General features: G+C 43.0%; 1 pseudogene; it reads left to right on the forward strand.

Annotated features, from left to right (window-relative positions):
* Positions 1–5,491: 5,491 nt before the first annotated feature.
* Positions 5,492–6,584, forward strand: LOC102130391 (olfactory receptor 13C7-like; annotated as a pseudogene).
* The last annotated feature ends 4,932 nt before the right edge of the window (positions 6,585–11,516 follow it).

Genomic DNA, 11,516 nt, shown 5'->3' on the forward strand with positions numbered 1-11,516 from the left:
AGTCCAGGCCACCCATACTTTTGACCAACCAGCTATGAAGTTAGAGGTGTTCCCACAACCCCTCCCTTGGGTTCAATAATTTACTGAAAAGGCTAAAAAAACTTGGGAAAACACTTTACTTTCATTTACTTGTTTATTATTATATATACTGTTATTATATTACAATTCAGGAACAGCCAAATGGAGGAGCTGCAAAGGGCAAGGAGTAGGGGAGGGGCGTGGAGCTTCCAGAGCCTCTCTGGGGTGCCACTCTCCCAGTGTTCACCAACTTGGAAGCTCCCTGTACCCCTTTAGTTTTGGGCTTTTTATAGTAGTTCCATTATGTAGGCACGATTGATTCAATCACTGACCATTGGTGATTGAATGCAATCTCCAGCCCTCTGTCTCCCCTCCCTGAAGATTAGGGGTGAGGCTGAATGTTCCATCCCTTTAATCACATGATTGATTCCTCTAGTAACCAACCCCTATCCTGAGCTATCTAGGCACCCACCAAGAGTCACTTCATTTGCATACATTCAAGTATGATTGAAAGCGGCTTATGATGAGTAGTGAAAGATGCTCCCCTCACTCCTAGGAATAAGGAAATTCCAAGGGTTTTAGGAGCTCTGTGCTGGGAACTGAGAATGAAGACCAAATATATATATATATGTTCTATTGTATCACAATATCACACCCTCATACTTACGTCAGAGTTGTTGGGAGCCTTAGATAAGACAAGATTCGGAAAAGAGTTATTAATTAATGGCAACTCTTATTAATATTAATCCCTCACCATTATCTCAAATACAATAAATCCAATTGACTGTAAACTCCTCAACAGAAACTGTTTCTTAGTCATATCTTTATTCCTAGTAACCAGCCTAGAGCTAGGCATGATAGATGTACAGGAACTGTACAGTGAAATGTCAGAAACAACCCCCTAGTCCCCCGACCCTGGCCCCGACAGGCTCCCCTCCTTACTCCATCACTGACTTTCTCCTAGCTTAAGATTTGGTGTGTAAGGGAGGAAAAATGTCTTTTCCTTCTACCCATCTTATTAGGTTCATTGGCTGGGGACCCTGTAAGAAAAGACAGATGAAGAAGAGAAAAGCAAACAAATGTATTCAATATAAGTTTTTCATGACACAGGAGCCTCCATAAGGAAATGTGGACCTGAAGAAAGTTAAATCTGAGTAATTTTTTTATTAGTGGGTTTGAATGGAAAGTAGTGAAGGATGTTAGGGCAGAAGAATGAGCTAAATGTAGCAAATGGAGGGAAATAGCCAGGCCTGTTGTTCAGATTGCTCTTGGCCTCCCTGTCTTTGGAGATAGGGATGGTTCCTTTGCTCTGGGTAGAGGGAGGGTGCCTCTCACATGAGGGTCTTATGACCTGCATCAGGGGAAGGTCAGAAAATCCTTCCTAGGTTTTATAACTTGCCTCAGGGGAGGAAAACAGGAAAGGTCAGAGAGACCTCCCTGCACATACTGTTTCCCAAATTCCTTCAGCTTAAAATGTTCAATATGCCGGCCGAGCGCGGTGGCTCATGCCTGTAATCCTAGCACTTTGGGAGGGCAAGGCGGGCGGATCACAAGGTCAGGAGATCAAGACCATCCTGGCTAACATGGTGAAACCCTATCTCTACTAAAAATACAAAAAATGAGCCGGGCAGGGTGGTGAGCGCCTATAGTCCCAGCTATTTGGGAGGCTGAGGCAGGAGAATGGCGTGAACCCCAGAGGCGGAGCTTGTAGTGAGCGGAGATTGTGCCACTGCCCTCCAGCCTGGACGACAGAGTAAGACTCCGTCTCAAAAAAAAAAACAAAAACAAAAACAAACAACAACAACAACAACAAACACCAAGGTGCTATATTTTCAGGTAGCATGCCCTGAATCCATCAGGTATCTTGGCCATTGTTGATTCTTCTCCCTCCTGTGTCTCCCACCTGAGATCTCTCTCTAAATCCTACAATTTCTTCCTTTTTCTTTTCTTTCTTCTTTCTTTCTTTTCCTTCCTTCCTTTCTTCTTTTTCCTTTCCTTTCCTTTCCTTCCTTTCTTTTTCTTTCTTTCCTGTCTCTCTCCCTTCCTTCCTTCCTTCTTTCCTTCCTTCCTTCCTTCCTTTCCCTCTCTCTCTATCTATCTCTCTCTCTCTCTCTCTCTCTCTCTCTGTCTCTCTCTCTCTCTCTCGACTTGACAGAGTCTCACTCTTTTGCCCAGGCTGGAGGGTAGTGGCGTGATCTTGGCTCACTGCAACCTCTGCCTCCTGGGTTCAAGCAATTCTTCTGCCTCAGCCTCCCAAATAGCTGGGATTACAGGCGCGTGCCACCATGCCCAGCTAATTTTTGTATTTTTAGTAGAGACGGGGTTTCACCATATTGGCCAGGCTGGTCTTGAACTCCTGACCTTGTGATCTGCCTGCCTCGGCCTCCCAAAGTGCTGGGATTATTACCAGCATGAGCCATTGCGCCTGGCCAATTCCTTCCTTCTAAATGTCTCCCAGTGCCACTCTCTTCTTCATTCCTGTTATTTTCATCCTGGGCTAGTTCTGTACACTCCTCCAGTACCCAGCCTCCAGGGTGGCTTTGTGGCATTCTTAGTCCCGCCTTAGACTACAGACAGTTCCATTCTTCCTGGTATTCTCTGAAGACAAGCACCCATTTCTGGTCATTGTGTCCTCCCCATCCAACCACTCTTTGGTGCCTGGCACATGTGACATGTTTGTAGCATAGAGAGATTCAGAGTGAGGGGCAAGCCAGTAGCAGTGAGACAGAGAGAGAGGAGAGAGAGCTGTGTTACTGGGTGAAGGGGAGGAGATACCTGAGTGGCTGGGGAATCTATGTGACCTGAAGTTTCTGGGAATATCTGGATCACTGAGGCACAGCTCTTCTTGCCTTCTAGGCTCTTTGAGGGTCAGTGACAGTTACCTTGAACTAACTGCTGTGATCAAAGCCCAGGAGAATGCTGAGTACCTTCCATCAGCAAATGTTTTGAGCTGAGGTTTCCTGATAGAGGAGAATTTCGGGTAGATTTCCACAGTGTTGCCTAATTGGGTCTATCGGGTGAAGTCTAAACTCTGAGCCTCTTGCCAAACTTTAAATTGCTTCTGGGATAGGACCTGGCCCCAAAGCAACTGGTCCTAAATTCTCAAGACAGTCTCTATGGGACTCTCTGGAGAGAGTGTGGTGTACAGAGAAGAGAGGGAGCTGGGCCTGGTGCCTGGGCATGGCTTCCCAGCCCGCCCTGGGGTGCAGCCCCTCCAGGCTGGGGCTCCTGGCTGAGCCTCCAGTTTGAGAGCCAGCCTGTATCTCCTTGTCTCACTGAGTCCCAAGGTCAGGCAAAGACTTCTGGGGCTGCAGTTGCACCTTAGAGCCCTCTACACCCAGGGCCATTTCGAGACACCAGGACAGGAAACAGCAGTTAAAGAGTACATGCCCAAGTCGAGAGTGTGCACCTGTGCTGCCAGGGCAGCTCTGAGAGACATGGCCTCTTGGCCTGCTTGGTTTTTGGCAGGGTAGCACTCAGAAGGACAGGTGAAACCAGAGCCAGTGACATGTCCTGACCTCGGTAAACTGGCAACCTCCCCACTCCACCGGCCTGCCTTCCTGCAAACAATAGATGCAGCCCAATAGGATCCCAGACTGGACCCTAAACTGGGTAAGTGCTAGGGGACCTCTATGGCCAGTTCTTCACCAGCTGGGGGAAAGAGGCATGTACAAAGAGGTCTGTGCAAGGGGAGGGCTAGGGGTAGAATTGGGTTTGGGGATGAAGCAACTAATTCCAAAGCTCTGAAGGCTGCAAGTGTGTCAAGGAAGCAGGCAAGTCTAACAAGAAGAGCCCATAAGGTAGGCTTAGGATTAGTGGAGGAAGGGAAAAGTTAGAAAAAGGCAGATTTCAGGTCCCTGAAGAGCTCTAACAACCTGGGCTTTCTGACAATGACATTACCTTGAGCCCCTTGTTGTCCTAAATGTTTAAGCAGAGGCTGAGAAATCACGTATTGAAGAGAGGATCCTATGGCAGGTGGCTCAGGGGTGGGGACTGGATTGGTTTAATATCTGAAGATTCTGTCAAGCCTCAGATTCTGCACTTCCTGATACCGAATGGAGTTTTTCTCTAAAAATAGTTCCCCGTCCCTTAATTCCTAATATCCTGAGATAATCTTTTTTGGACATTGTATCATTACCATTTAGAACAAAGCACCCCCACTCCCCTTCTTCAGAGGCGTGTGCTGCTCACAAACATCTTCCCTGACCTCAGCTTCTCCACTTTTGAACTGAGAAGGGTTGAAACAGATTAGTGATTCCCAAGACCGGTATACATCAGAAGTACATGGGGGAGCTTTTATTTGAAAAGCAAAGCAATGAACAAAAACAGATTGCTAAGACAATCTGCCAAGGTATGATCCAGAAATCTGTATTTTTAACCAGCACTTGGGTAGCTATGAGGCAGTTGGCTTTTTGTCATTTTGGGCACCCTGTGTCAGGACCTGATGACATCTGGTGTTCCAGATCTCTTTGGAGATGAAATTGTGGTGATAATCCACAGTGCAGATTTTTGTATTCTAGAAGCTGGAGTAGGTTTGTGTGTGAGCATATCTGCAGATCTTCCAAATGGCATTAATGGGATGGCGTTTCTCATTGAACTTGATGTGGGTGTGATTCAAGGCTTCACCCAACCCAGGCTGGGGGTGTGAATTATGAGTGGTTTCCCACAATCAGGCAAGGCAATATGCCACCAGTCTAGTCCTGGAACAGCAAAGAGGCAGGCAGGTCAGACATGGTTACTGGAGGAAACACATGATTCCTTCTCCCCAAACCAGAATTCTGAAGCCTTCGGAGGGGACTCCATGTTATAGGTTCCAGAAACTCTGTTTTGTCAGATTTTGTAGATCTGGTCAAGATCAGATGAATTGATTTATGCTAACTAAACTCACAAAAGATGGAACTGCAAAAAGATACTGAGTAACAAATAAAACTGTTAAGGAAATAAGAAGTTTTATGTTTTGAAGCCAGCACATTTTCTCCCTGTAAGACTGTCTGTATGAGAAGTTAAATTATAATAGAAACTTGCTGGGTGAGGGGGAGCCAGACACAGAGGAATGGGTCATGTGACCTCAAGGGCCAGGGTCACCAAGCCATGACAGCCTGAGGTCTCCAATTATATGGCAGAGGCAGAGTTGCTCAGAAGCCCCTGATTTCCTACAAAGTGCTACAGACAGCACATGCAGTCGTGTGATATTGCTTTTGGTATATTAATATCATTGTTTAGGCAGAAATGTCCTTCATTTTTTTCATTCAAAGTTTTATTAGATTTCCAAGGTCTATTCTTCCAAGGCCTGCTACACAGCCTGGCTTTTAGATAACTTGGTTTTTTACAGTTGAGTCTAACAGGATAAGTTTGTTTATAATTTTAGAGACATCATACTGTAATTCCCATGAATTGACTCAAGCGAGCTGTCAAAAAATAAAGATGTATTTTCTGCCTTCATTATTCCTAGGGATGAAAGAGAGAGTTTGAAATGGAAGTATCTAACCAGTCTTCTGTGACAGAATTTGTCTTGCTCGGCCTCTCTGCCCATCCAAAACTAGAGAAAACGTTCTCTGTGCTTATCCTGCTGACGTACCTGGTGATCCTGCTGGGCAACGGGGTCCTCATTCTGGTGACTGTGTCCGACTCCTGCCTGCACACGCCCATGTACTTCTTCATTGGGAACCTCTCCTTCCTGGACATCTGCTACACAACTTCTTCAGTCCCTCTGGTCCTGGACGGTTTCCTCACTCCCAGGAAAACCATCTCCTTCTCAGGCTGTGCAGTGCAGATGTTCCTCTCCTTTGCCATAGGAGCCACAGAGTGTGTTCTCCTGGGCATGATGGCGTTTGATCACTACATGGCCATCTGCAACCCCCTTAGGTACCCAGTAGTCATGAGCAAGGCTGCCTATGTGCCCATGGCTGCCAGCTCCTGGGTGGCTGGTGGAGCCAACTCCTTGGTGCAGATCTCTCTTGCAGTACAGTTACCCTTCTGTGGGGACAATGTCATCAACCATTTCATCTGTGAGATCCTGGCAGTTTTAAAGTTGGCTTGTGCTGACATCTCCATCAATGTGATCAGCATGGGGGTGGCCAACGTGATCTTCCTGGGGGTCCCAGTCCTGTTCATCTTTGTCTCCTACATCTTCATACTCACCACTATTTTAAAGATTCCCTCAGCTGAGGGGAGGAAAAAGGCTTTCTCCACCTGCTCTGCCCACGTTACTGTGGTGATTATCTTCTATGGAACCATCCTCTCAATGTATGGGAAGCCCAAATCCAAGGATTCCCTAGGGGCAGACAAACAGACCTTTCAGACAAACTCATCTCCCTCTTCTATGGACTTTTGACTCCCATGCTGAACCCCATCATTTACAGTCTGAGCAACAAGGATGTTAAGACTGCTGTGAGAAGCCTGGTGGCTCAGAAATGCTTGACTCAGTGAGGAGTTATATCCCATGATCCATGCACTCTGATGGCTCTCACTTGAGAATCTCAATTCCAAGCAAAGCTAGGTGAGGGGCAAGCTCAGTTTAGAGCCATGCTACTCACAATGTGGTCCATGGATCAGCAGTATCAGCATCACCTGGAAGCTTATGAGATGTACAGAGTCTTGGGACCCATTGCAGAACTCCTGAATTGAAATTTGCATTTTAACAAGTTCCCCCAGGTGATTTGTACGGATGTTAAACTTTGAGAAGTATCGGTTAAGGGTCTGTAGTGGATGCTGTGGTGTGCTGCCCGGATTCCTGTTCACTCCACCTAGCACTGAAGCACTCATGAGCCCTGTGAGTACTGATGGTCAACAGCATTCAATGGAGTCTCTCTGCAGGGTTGCCTTTGACTAAAGAGTACTACCTCACCCAAAGTCACATGCCCTTCTCAAGGTCAACTCATACACAATGATATCAATGTCAGTATAAAGACCCAGTCCTCCTTGCCTCAATGGGGTTATCTCTAAAGGGTCATCCCAGCTGGAGAGCTTTCCCATGGTAGTTCCAGCTCTCCCTCTGCCTATCCCTGCTTCTTCTATCTGCTCACATCCTGTACAGGTGTCGATCTTTTAAAATTTTTATTTATTTTAATTTTTATGAGTACATGGTAGGTGTAGATATTTATGGGGTACATGTGATATTTTGATACAGGTATACAATGCGTAATAATCACATCAGGGTAAATGGGGCACCCATCACCTCAAGCATTTATCTTTTCTTTGTGTTACAAACAATCCAATTATACTCTTCTAGTTATTTTTAAATGTATAATAAATTATTGTTGACTGTAGTCACCTTGTTGTGCTATCACATACTAGACCTAGTATCACATACTAGATCTTATTACTATATTTGTGTACCCATTAGCCATCCTCACTTCTCCTCCCCACCAACCTTCCCAGCCTCTGGTAACCAGTGTTCTACTCTCTATCTCCATGAGTTCAATCGTTTTGATTTTTTGCTCCCACAAATCAGTGAGAACATGCAAAGTTTGTCTTTCTGTTCCTGGCTTATTTCACCTTCATAATGACCTCCGGTTCCATCTATGTTGTTGTAAATGGCAGGATCTCATTTTTTTGATGATGAATAGTACTCTATTGTATATATGTGCTACATTTTCTTTATCCATTTGTCTGCTGATGGACATTTAGGTTGTGTCAAAATCTTGGCTACTGTGAATAATGCTGTAGTAATCATGGGAGTGTACATATCTCGAATATGCTGATTTCCTTTCTTTTGGGTATATACCTAGCACTGGGATTGCTGGATCATATGGTAGCTTTATTTTTAGTTGTTTTGAGGAACCTCCAAACTTCTCCATAATAGTTGTACTAACTTACATTTCCACCAACAGTGTACCAGGGTTCCCTTTTCTCCACATCTCCACCAGAATTTGTTATTGACTGCCTTTTGAATAAAAGCCATTTTAACTGGAGTGAGGTTGTATCTTATTGTAGTTTTTATTTGCATTTCTCTGATGATCAGTGATGTTGAACACCTTTTCATACACCTGTTTACCATTTGTATGTATTCTTTTGAGAAATGTCTAGTCAGATCTTTTGCCCATTTTTTCAGTCAGATTATAAAGCTTCTTTCCTATAGAGTTGTTTAAGCTCCTCATATATTCTGGTAATCAGTCCCTTGTCAGACAGGTAGTTTGCAAATATTTTCTTCCATTCTTTGGGTTGTATCCTCACTTTGTTGATTGTTTCTTTTGCTGAGCAGAAGCTTTTTAACTAGATGTGATCCATTTGTCCATTTTTGCTTTGATCCTGTGCTTGTGGGGTATTACTCAAGAAATCGTTACCCAGTCCAATGTCCTAGAGAGTTTTTGCAATGTTTTCGTTGAGTAGTTTCATAGCTTGAGGTCTTTGATTTAAGTCTTTCATTTTGATTTGATTTTTGCAGAGGGTGAGAGATAGGGGTCTAGTTTCCTTCTGTATATGGATATTCCGTTTTCTAAGCACAGAGGTTTTGATCTTAAAAGCACTTCTCAGTAAATGTTCTGCATGAAAATCTTCCCATCAGCACCAGCTTCCAGGGAACCCAACCAGTGACAGATAACAGTCAATCTCAGCACAGGTGTGTGAACAGTATGTATATACACGCCCTTCTCAGGTGTTTTCTGTACTTCCAAGGACAGTAACTTCTTGAATTCTTTTTGTTTAAAAATACCAGTTGTTCCCTAAAATGTTTTTCATAAATTAAATTCCTCTAATTTTCATTTATATACATAAACTTGATTTGTGTTTACTATGTAAGTATTTTTACTCCTGAACAGAGGGTGCAGAGAGTAAACAGAACTGTTTTAGCTACAGGGCAGGAGGGCTCAGTAGCCACGTCTTTGACATTTTAATCAAGGACAAAGATGTTTGAGCTCTGGAAAACATGTTAGTCCCTGACTACAACAAAACAAAACAAAACCTAAAAAAAAAATCTTAATTAATTATTTACATAAGAGAGAACATAATGTTCTCTCTACAGAAGGGAACATTATGTAATCTTCAATAATAAGTAAACTCTTTTATTCATGCATCATTATTTTAAAACAATCTGTGGATTAGACACTTCTACTTTGCAAGAATTCCTGCATTTTCATAGTTATTGTTGAGAAATCATAGAATTGTAAATTAAATGAGCCACTTATAAGACAAATAATTTTTAGAAGTAGAAAAATCATCTCAAATTTACCACAAAATTATACATAAAGTGGAATACATGTTCATTTTGACATGATGTGGGCTACGACCTCTAAAAGTAAGAGTGCCCAGGCCTGGAACAGCCATGAGGGGTACGCGATAGTTACAGATCATATTTGTCTGCAGCACCTGGAGAAGTCATTAGCATACAAGTGCTTAAAAAGACACACAACTGTCTTTCCCCTAGTGTCTTTCAATCTGTCTTGCTCCTACTCTTGTGCTCAGAGACTTGTGGCATGTGTGACTGGTAGACTTCTACGGAGGGCTTAAGTGAGGGCTCAGATGGGTGAAACTTTTTCCTAAGAGAAAATCCAAAATATGCCAGTCTCTAGCTTAAGGTCTGGGGTAGTCTGTGGGCATGGGGACTCCAAACCAGGGAGCTTCAGAGCTTCTTTTCCTCAGTCTTCAGGGAAATGACAAAAGCATCAGTGGAGATGGCCACACCCACACATCGTAATGAGAACTCTGTGCATGTCCCCCTGCAGTGACGTGTGCAATGACATCTATAAGGATGCCAAAGATGGTCAAAGAACTCTGATACCAACTTCCTTTTCCTTCTTACCAAGGCATAAGTAGTACCCAGAGTCTTTTATTAGCAAATCATTCTGTATCGCTACATGGCCATCTGCAACCCCCTTATATACCCCAGGGTCAAAAGCAAGGCTGCCTACTGCCCATGGCTGTTGGCTCCTGGGTGGCTGGCAAAGCCAACTCCTTATTGCAGATCTCACTAGCCATACAATTACCCTTCTGTGGGGACAACATCGACTTCACTTTATTTATTTATTTTGAGATGGAGTTTTGCTCTTGTTGCCTAGGCTGGAGTGCAGTGGCACGATCTCAGCTCACTGCAACTTCTGCCTCCTGGGTTCAAGCGATTCTTCTGCCTCAGCCTCCCAAGTAGCTGGGATGACAGGTGCCTGCCACCACGCCCAGCTAACTTTTTGTATTTTTAGTAAAGATGGGGTTTCACCACATTGGCCAGGCTGGTCTCAAACTCCTGACCTCAGGTGATCCACCCACCTCGGCCTGCCAAAGTGCTGGGATTACAAGCATGAGCCACTGTAGCTGGCCTCAATTTCCCTTTAACACTAGTCTTTATTTTATGTTTTATTTTGTTTTTAATTGACATATAATAATTTTACATATTATATTCATATACTGGGGTACAGTGTAATGTTTCAATACATATATACATTATGTAATGATCAAATCAGGATGATTAACATATCTATCATGTTAAACACTTGTCATTTCTTTGTGGTAATAACATTCAAAAATTATCTTTTCTACACAATATATCCATTAACAAAATTACACTCGTACCCCACAAATTTATACAAAAAACGAACAACCACCCCAAATCCTCCCTTCCAACTATTCTGAAGTATACAATGCATTATTGTTGGCTATTGTCACTCTACTGTGTAATAGAACACCAGAACTTATTCTTCCTATCTGTAACTTTGTAACCATTCACCAACCACTCCCCATCCCTGGTGACCCCACTCTCCCCGCTAGCCTCTGGTAACCACTATTCTATTTTCTACTTCTATGAGATCAACTTTTTTAGATTTCACATATGAGTGACATTATGTGGGATTTTTTCTTCTGTGTTTGGCTTATTTCATTTAACATAATATCCTCTAGGTTTATCAATGCTGTCAAAAATGATAGGATTTCATTTTTTAAAGAGCTGAATGGGATTTCATCGTGTAAATATATCACATTTTCTTTATTCATTCATCCATTAATGAACACTCAGATTGATTCCATATCTTGGCTATTGTGAATAGTGCTGTGATAAACGTGGAAATGCTTTTATCGCTTTTAACATACTCATTTCGTTTCCTTTGGCTAAATGGCCAGTAGTGGGGTTGCTGGATCATATGGTAATTCTATTTTTAGTTTTTTGAGGAACCTCCACACTGCTGTCCATCATGACTGGACTACTTTGCATTCCCACCGACAGTATATTAAAGTTCTCTTTTCACCACATCCACACCAGCATTTGATATTTTTTATCTTTTTGATAATAGCCATCCTAACTGGGGTGAGATGATATCTCATTGTGGTTTTGATTTTCATTTTCCTGATGATTAGTGATGTTGAGCTTTTTTTCATATACCTGTTAGCCATTTGTATGTCTTTCTTGAGGAATGTCTATTCAGATCTTTTGCCCATTTTTAAATCAGATTATTTGTGTTTTCTGGCTCTAGTGTAGTGTGAGTTTCCTATATATTCTGGATATTAACCCCTTGTCAGATGCTTTGTTTGCAAATATATTGATTGCTTTTGATAGAAATTAAGTTTCAACCCAA

The sequence above is a fragment of the Macaca fascicularis genome, chromosome 15 (genome assembly GCF_037993035.2).
Source record: "Macaca fascicularis isolate 582-1 chromosome 15, T2T-MFA8v1.1".
Lineage (NCBI taxonomy): Eukaryota > Metazoa > Chordata > Mammalia > Primates > Cercopithecidae > Macaca > Macaca fascicularis.